The sequence below is a fragment of the Eriocheir sinensis genome, chromosome 1, assembly GCF_024679095.1.
Source record: "Eriocheir sinensis breed Jianghai 21 chromosome 1, ASM2467909v1, whole genome shotgun sequence".
NCBI lineage: Eukaryota > Metazoa > Arthropoda > Malacostraca > Decapoda > Varunidae > Eriocheir > Eriocheir sinensis.
The window spans coordinates 44,657,995-44,664,679 of NC_066509.1; the positions used below are offsets into that span (position 1 = coordinate 44,657,995).

General features: G+C 53.9%; 2 non-coding genes across 2 annotated transcripts; both read right to left on the bottom strand.

Moving 5' to 3' along the window:
- Positions 1-1,585: 1,585 nt before the first annotated feature.
- LOC126997317 (5S ribosomal RNA) lies at positions 1,586-1,704 on the bottom strand. The gene has a single exon (XR_007752034.1). It is a non-coding gene; the product is annotated as a 5S ribosomal RNA (ribosomal RNA).
- Positions 1,705-2,329: 625 nt separating this feature from the next.
- On the bottom strand, positions 2,330-2,448 carry LOC126997209 (5S ribosomal RNA). Its single transcript, XR_007751955.1, has one exon. It is a non-coding gene; the product is annotated as a 5S ribosomal RNA (ribosomal RNA).
- Between the last annotated feature and the right edge of the window lie 4,237 nt (positions 2,449-6,685).

Consider the following 6,685-nt stretch of genomic DNA (forward strand, 5'->3'; position numbering starts at 1 on the left):
TTCCCAGGCGGTCACCCATCCAAGTACTATCCAGACCCAACGTCGCTTAACTACCGCTGATCCGGATGATAGCGGTGTTTTCAACAGTAATTATTGGCCGTTGACAAAGAAGGTGAACTGAAACTTATCATGCTTTGAGGTAAAACAGGTAATCACATGCGCAGCGCACTCCGGACCGTTGTAAGTAGTGAAGGTTTGTTAAGTTGGTCCTGATGTTCGAGCCAGGCGACACAGGTAAACAAACACCAGCGCAATTCGGGTGAAGTAGTGAAGGTTTGCTTAATTTGCTCCTTATGTTTGAGCCAGGTAACACAGGTAAACACATGCGCAAAGCACTGGGACCCCTGGTGAAGGTAAAAATAAATAATGACCAATTCGTTAATTAATTAATAAAGAAAGAAAGTTACGTAACCAGCGTCAAAATTTCTCAAACGAGAAAGGCTCAGCTAAATGAAAAGAAAGAAAAAGAAAGGGACGGGAAAACGAAATGCTTTAATGAAAAGAAATGAATTGCAAAACGAAAGTCCAAAAGCTAAATAAAACGAAAACAGAGGATGCAAAGCGAAAGGCTAAGACCTAGATGAAAAGAAAAGAGGAAAGCAAAAACAAAGCGTTAAAGCTGAAAGGAAAGAAAAGAGAGAGGGTGCAAAACGAAAGGAGCTAAAAATTAAATGGAAAAGAAAAAAAAATAGAAAACATAACGAAAGGCAGAAAGCTATATGAAAGAAAAAGAGTCCTGCCAGGACCCCAAAGTAAGAAAAAGTTAAGAGAAATTAAATAAAAGAGGGATGCCAACAGCATCTGGTGTCTCCCAGGCGGTCACCATCCAAGTACTCATCCAGACCTAACGTCGCTTAACTACCGCTGATCGGACGAGAAGCGATTAAGCTTTCAACGATAATTGTGGCCGTTAACCGAGAAAGGTGAACTTAAACTTTCATCTTCCAGAGGCAGAGTAACACAGGTAAATCACATGCCAGCGCTTGACTCAAGCGAAGTAGTGAAGGTTGTTAATTGGTCCTGATGTTCGGAGCCAGGTGATACAGGTAAACGCTTAAGCGCTTCGGACCGGAAATTTGAAGCATAGTGAAAGGTTTGTTAAGTTGCTCCTTATGTTTGAGCCAGGTAACACAGAGTAAACTCCACAGCGCTTGGGACCCTGGTGAAGTAAAAATAAATAAATAAGATGAATGAATGAATAAATAAAGTTACATGTAACCAGCGTCAAACTTTTTAAAAACGAAAGGCTCAGCTAAACAGAAAAGAAAAAAAAAGGAACGGAAAACGAAATGCTTTAAATGAAAAAGAAATGGTGCAAAACGAAAGTACAAAAGCTAAATAAAACGAAAGAGGATGCAAAGCGAAAGGCTAAAGACCCAGATAAGAAAAGAAAAAGAGGAAGAGAAACAAAAGAAAGGCTAAAAGCTAAAGGAAAAGAAAAGAAGAGGGTACCAAAACGAAAGGCTAAAATTAAATGGAAAAGAAAAAATTGAAAACATAACGAAAGGCCGAAAGCTATATGAAGAGAAAAGAGTCACCAAGACCGCAAAGTGAAAAGTTAAGAGAAATTAAATAAAAAGAGGGATGCTAACAGCATCTGGTGTTCCCAGGCGGTCACCCATCCAAGTACTATCCAGACCCAACGTCGCTTAACTTCGCTGATCGGACGAGAAGCGGTGTTTTCAACGTGGTGTGGCCGTTGACAAGAAAAGGTGAACTGGCTTTCATCTTTGAGGCAGGTAACACAGGTAATCACATGCCAGCGCTTGGACCAAGGAAGTAGTGAAGGTTTGTTAAGTTGGTCCTGATGTCTGAGCCAGGCGACACAGGTAAACCAGCGCTTGGACCAGGTGAAGTAGTGAAGGTTTGTTAATTTGCTCCTTATGTTTGAGCCAGGTAACACAGGTAAACACATGCCAGCGCTTGGACCCCGGTGAAAAATAAATAAACTAATTAATTAATTAATAAATAAAGTTACGTAACCAGCGTCAACATTTTCAAAACGACAGGCTCAGCTAAATGGAAAGAAAAAAAGGGACGGAAAACGAAATGCTTAATGAAAAGAAATGGTGCAAAACGAAAGTCCAAAAGCTAAATAAAACTAAAACAGGGATTCAAAGCGAAAGGCTAAGACCTAGATGAAAAGAAAAGAGGAATGCAAAGGCTAAAAGCTAAAGGAAAAGAAAAGGAGGGGTGCAAACGAAAGGCTAAAATTAAATGGAAAAAAAAAAAAATAGAAAACATAACGAAAGGCCGAAAGCTATATGAAAAGAAAAGAGTCACCAAGACCGCAAAGTGAAAGTTAAGAGAAATTAAATAAAAAGAGGGATGCCAACAGCATCTGGTGTTCCCAGGCGGTCACCCATCCAAGTACTATCCAGACCCAACGTCGCTTAACTTCGCTGATCGGACGAGAAGCGGTGTTTTCAACGTGGTGTGGCCGTTGACGAGAAAGGTGAACTGGCTTTCATCTTTGAGGCAGGTAACACAGGTAATCACATGCCAGCGCTTGGACCGGGCGAAGAAAAGGTTTGTTGTTGGTCCTGATGTCTGAGCCAGGCGAGACAGGTAAACACCAGCGCTTGGACCGGGTGAAGTAGTGAAGGTTTGTGAAGTTGGTCCTGATGTCTGAGCCAGGTGACACAGGTAAACACATGCCAGCGCTGGGATGAAGCATGCCTTGTTGATCGGAGTTCGCAACGGGGAGTTGAGGCGAGAGCTTATCACCATGGACGCCTCCAGCACGCTTCAAGAGACAGTGACGAAATGTCGGTCGTACGAGGCCACCGATGTGACGTACTCTGAAATAGAGACACCGTCCACTGCCGTGAGAGGCGTCTCACTGTACAAGAAGGGTAAGAAGGCGGCACACGCGGAGAAAGCTGGTGCCAAAACATCCACGCCCCCCTCCAGCACAGCCTGCAGCAGCTGTGGCACGCAGCACGGCTCCAAGCCGTGCCCAGCCGCCGCGGCACCTTTTCACGGTTGTGGCCGCGAGGGGCACAGGATGTACACCGTTAGGTGTTCCGCCAAAGGGGTTCAATGCGGCGTGTGCCTTTGCGTGGGGCACTACGACCGATTCTGCAGCCTCAACAAGCCCAAAAAACCCAAACCAAGGAAGGGTCCTTCCCTTGGCGTGGTTTCGGACGCCGCCACCCGACACGGCCCCGCGCCACTCCGAGGAGCGTGCGGGCCACGTCCGGCGAGTGGACTCCAACACGCGCCCCAGGGCCCAACCTTCCCCCACCATCCGCGTCGCTGTCACTCAGGGCGACACGTCTGGCCGGATTGACGTGACATCCGACACCGGCGCTGATGTTACGGTGATAGGCCTTCAGCACCTCAAGAGCTTAGGCCTCCACCAACGCGACTTGCAACCGCCCCCCTCCATCAACTATTACAACGCGGACGACTCACAGATGCAAGCCGCGGTGGGCTCCTTCCAAGTAGAGCTCACGTACGGCGATAGGTCGTGTGAAGGCTGGATAGACGTGCAGTCCTCTCTTACCACGCCTCTGCTCTAGTGGGAGCACTGCAAGGCGCTGGGTGTGGTTCCCGCCGACTTCCCGAGGCCCCGCCGCGGCCGCCGCCCGGGTAAGGAAGGCGCGGGGCAGCAGCGCACCGCGCGCCGCCACCCAAGGCCACGCAGCGGCCTCCTCACCTCACCCGAGCCAGCACACACAGCCACCACCCGCCCTCCATATCCACACGTCCCCGTCGGAAGCTAAGGAGTACTTCCTGAAGGAGTACTCGGACGTGCTGGTGACGAAGGAGGCCTTAAAGACCGCGCCATAGAAGGCGATGGCGGGTCCCCCGATGAGAATCCACCTGCGGGAGGACGCGCGGCCGTTCGCCATACACACTCCCAGGGTCATCCCTCTCGCCTTCAGGGATGCAGTCAACCAAGAACTGGATTCTATGGTGACTCAAGGCGTCATTGCCCCCGCGGGCGACGACCCATCCCCTTGGTGTCACCCCTTAGTGGCTGTGGCCAAGCCTAACGGTGGCGTCCGCATCACCACCGACTTGTCGAAGCGAAGAGCCAGGTGTCCCGTCCAGCCCACCCTTCGCCCACGCCCTTCACAGCAATACGGAGCGTGGACCCGGAGGCGCGGTTCTTCACGACGGTCGACGCCCTTTGTGGTTACTGGCAGATTTCGCTGGCAGAGGAAGATCAGCCACTCACCACTTTCATCACGCCTTACGGACGTTTTCGCTACTGTCGAGGCCCCATGGGTTTCGCCGCCACGGGCGACGCCTTCTGTTTACCCGGCGACACGGCACTCCAAGGCGTGACCAACTGTGTGAAGGTAGTGGACGACGTGCTGCTCTCCGACAAAGACTACCTCACGCACCTCCTCAGCATCGATAAGGTACTATCTCGGTGCAGGACGCACGGCATCACTCTCAACGCCGAGAAGCTTGTCGTGGCTGCTCCGACTGTGTCCTTCTGCGGTTACCGGCTGTCAGGGGATGGTATTGCGGCCGACCCGGAGAAAGTGCGAGCTATAGCAGACTTCGCCACGCCTGCCAATCTGACGGATCTCAGGTCCTTCATGGGATTGGTGAACCAGCTGGCAGAATTATCTTCCGACATCACCGCAGCCGCCTTACCTCTTCGTCCCCTGATGAGCCCGAAAAGGACGTTCACGTGGACACCTGACCATGACCAGGCCTTCAAAAAGGTGAAGGAGGCCCTGTCAAGTCCTCCGGACCTGGCCACGTTCAACCCAGCCCTACCCACCACCCTGCAGACAGACGCCTCGCGCCTGTACGGCGTAGGTTACGCCTCCTGCAGGACCACGGAGGAAAGTTCCGCCTGGTCCAGTGTGGCTCGCGATTCCTCACCGATACCGAGACTCGCTACGCCACCATGAGCTGGAGCTACTGGCAGTGGTATGGGCCATGTCGAAGTGCAAGTTTTACCTGATTGGCTTACAACACTTCGACCTCATCACCGACCACAGGCCCCTGGTCCCGATCCTGAATAGCTCCACGCTGGACGCCGTCGAGAATCCCCGCCTCCAGCGGCTGAAGGAGAAAATCTTGGCGTTCATCTTCACAGCGGTGTGGCGTGCGGGCAAGGACCTCTGCATCCCCGATGCCCTTTACCGCTTTCCCGTCAGCCGCCCGACGCCAGAAGACGAGATGCTCGGCACGAATGCCAGCCTCTCCGTCAGCAGCGGCGTCACTCTGCAGGCCGTAAACTCCCTCGCTCGCCCCCAGCCTTCGTCAGCTCCTGACGAGGATCTGGAGGAGTTGCGGAAGGCGGCCCGCGACGACCCCTCCTACACCAAGCTCCTGGAGAAGGTACGGACCGGGTTTCCTCGCGACCGCTTTGACCTCCACAACGCCCTCCGCCCGTACTGGAAGTTCCGGGAGGACCTCTACGTAGATGGGGACCTCGTCTTGTATGGTGCTGGTGTGGTCGTCCCTGCAGCCCTTTGTCGCCGTGTCCTGTCCTGCCTCCATGATAGTCATCGCGGGCCGAAGCCACCAAGCGCCGCGCTCGTCAGGCCGTGTATTGGCCGGCATAGACGCGGACATCGTCAGGACTGTCCGGTCATGTGATCCGTGTCAGGTAATGCTACCTAGCGTGGAGCAGGAGCACTTGTTGTGAGACGACAACCAGACCAGGCCCTTCGAGTCAGTGTCGGCCGACTTCTTCACCGCGGCTGGGAAACACTTCCTAGTCGTCGTCGACCGACTCTCTGGCTGGCCTGTGGTGGTCACCTGCGGCTCCGACACGACGTCTGCCGCCACCATCCGCTACTTCCGGCGCCTCTTCCGTGATCTGGGTGTTCCTGTGCGTCTGCGGACGGATGGAGTCCCTCAGTTCACCAGCCGGGAGCTCGCGGAATTCCTGGAGCGTTGGGGGGTCCGCCACAACGTGTCATCGCCCAACTACCCATAGTCGAACGGACACGCCGAGGCTGCAGTGAAAGCAGTTAAACACCTCATCCTGAAGGTGGCCCCGTCCGGTAACATCGACTGTGAAGCGTTCGACAAAGGCCTTCTGGAGCTGCGTAACACACCGAGTTCCACGCGCCACTCCCCGGCCCAGGTCTTGTACGGCTGTCCTCTCCGTTCCTGTGTCCCTGCCCATGCCAAAGCCTTCGCGAAGGAGTGGCAGGCCAGAGCCGAGAGCTGTGACCGCCGCGCCGCTACCCGTGCCCGAGATGCCAAGGCCCGGTATGACGCCCATGCCCGCCCGCTTCAGCCGCTGAAGATAGGTGTTCTCGTGCGCATCCAGGACCCAACCACGCAGCGTTGGGACAAGGTGGGCACGGTAATGGGCGCCGGCCGGTCTAGGGCCTATCACGTCCGGATGCCGAGCGGCCGCATCTTGTGGAGGAACCGCCGTTTTCTTCCGCCGGTTCCGCCCCCTGCAGTCGACACCCCAGCCGCGGACGAGTCTCCTCCACGCCCGGACTCACCTCACCTCCCTGTGCCCCGTCGCTCGGAGCGGCTCAGAGCCAAGGCACCCGCTCAAGACTAGGACTATGAGCGTGAAGGGGGGAGGGAGATGTGGGTAATGTTAGTTCTGAGTATAGGCACCTTGCCTGGGGCAACACTAATCCCGCGGTGTCAGCGGTTTTTACCGTTGTCGCCCCTCAGAGGCTGGCAGTGCCTCAGGGGCCAGTTCACCCCGTCTCTGCATCGCGTACGCACGTACTAGTTCTCT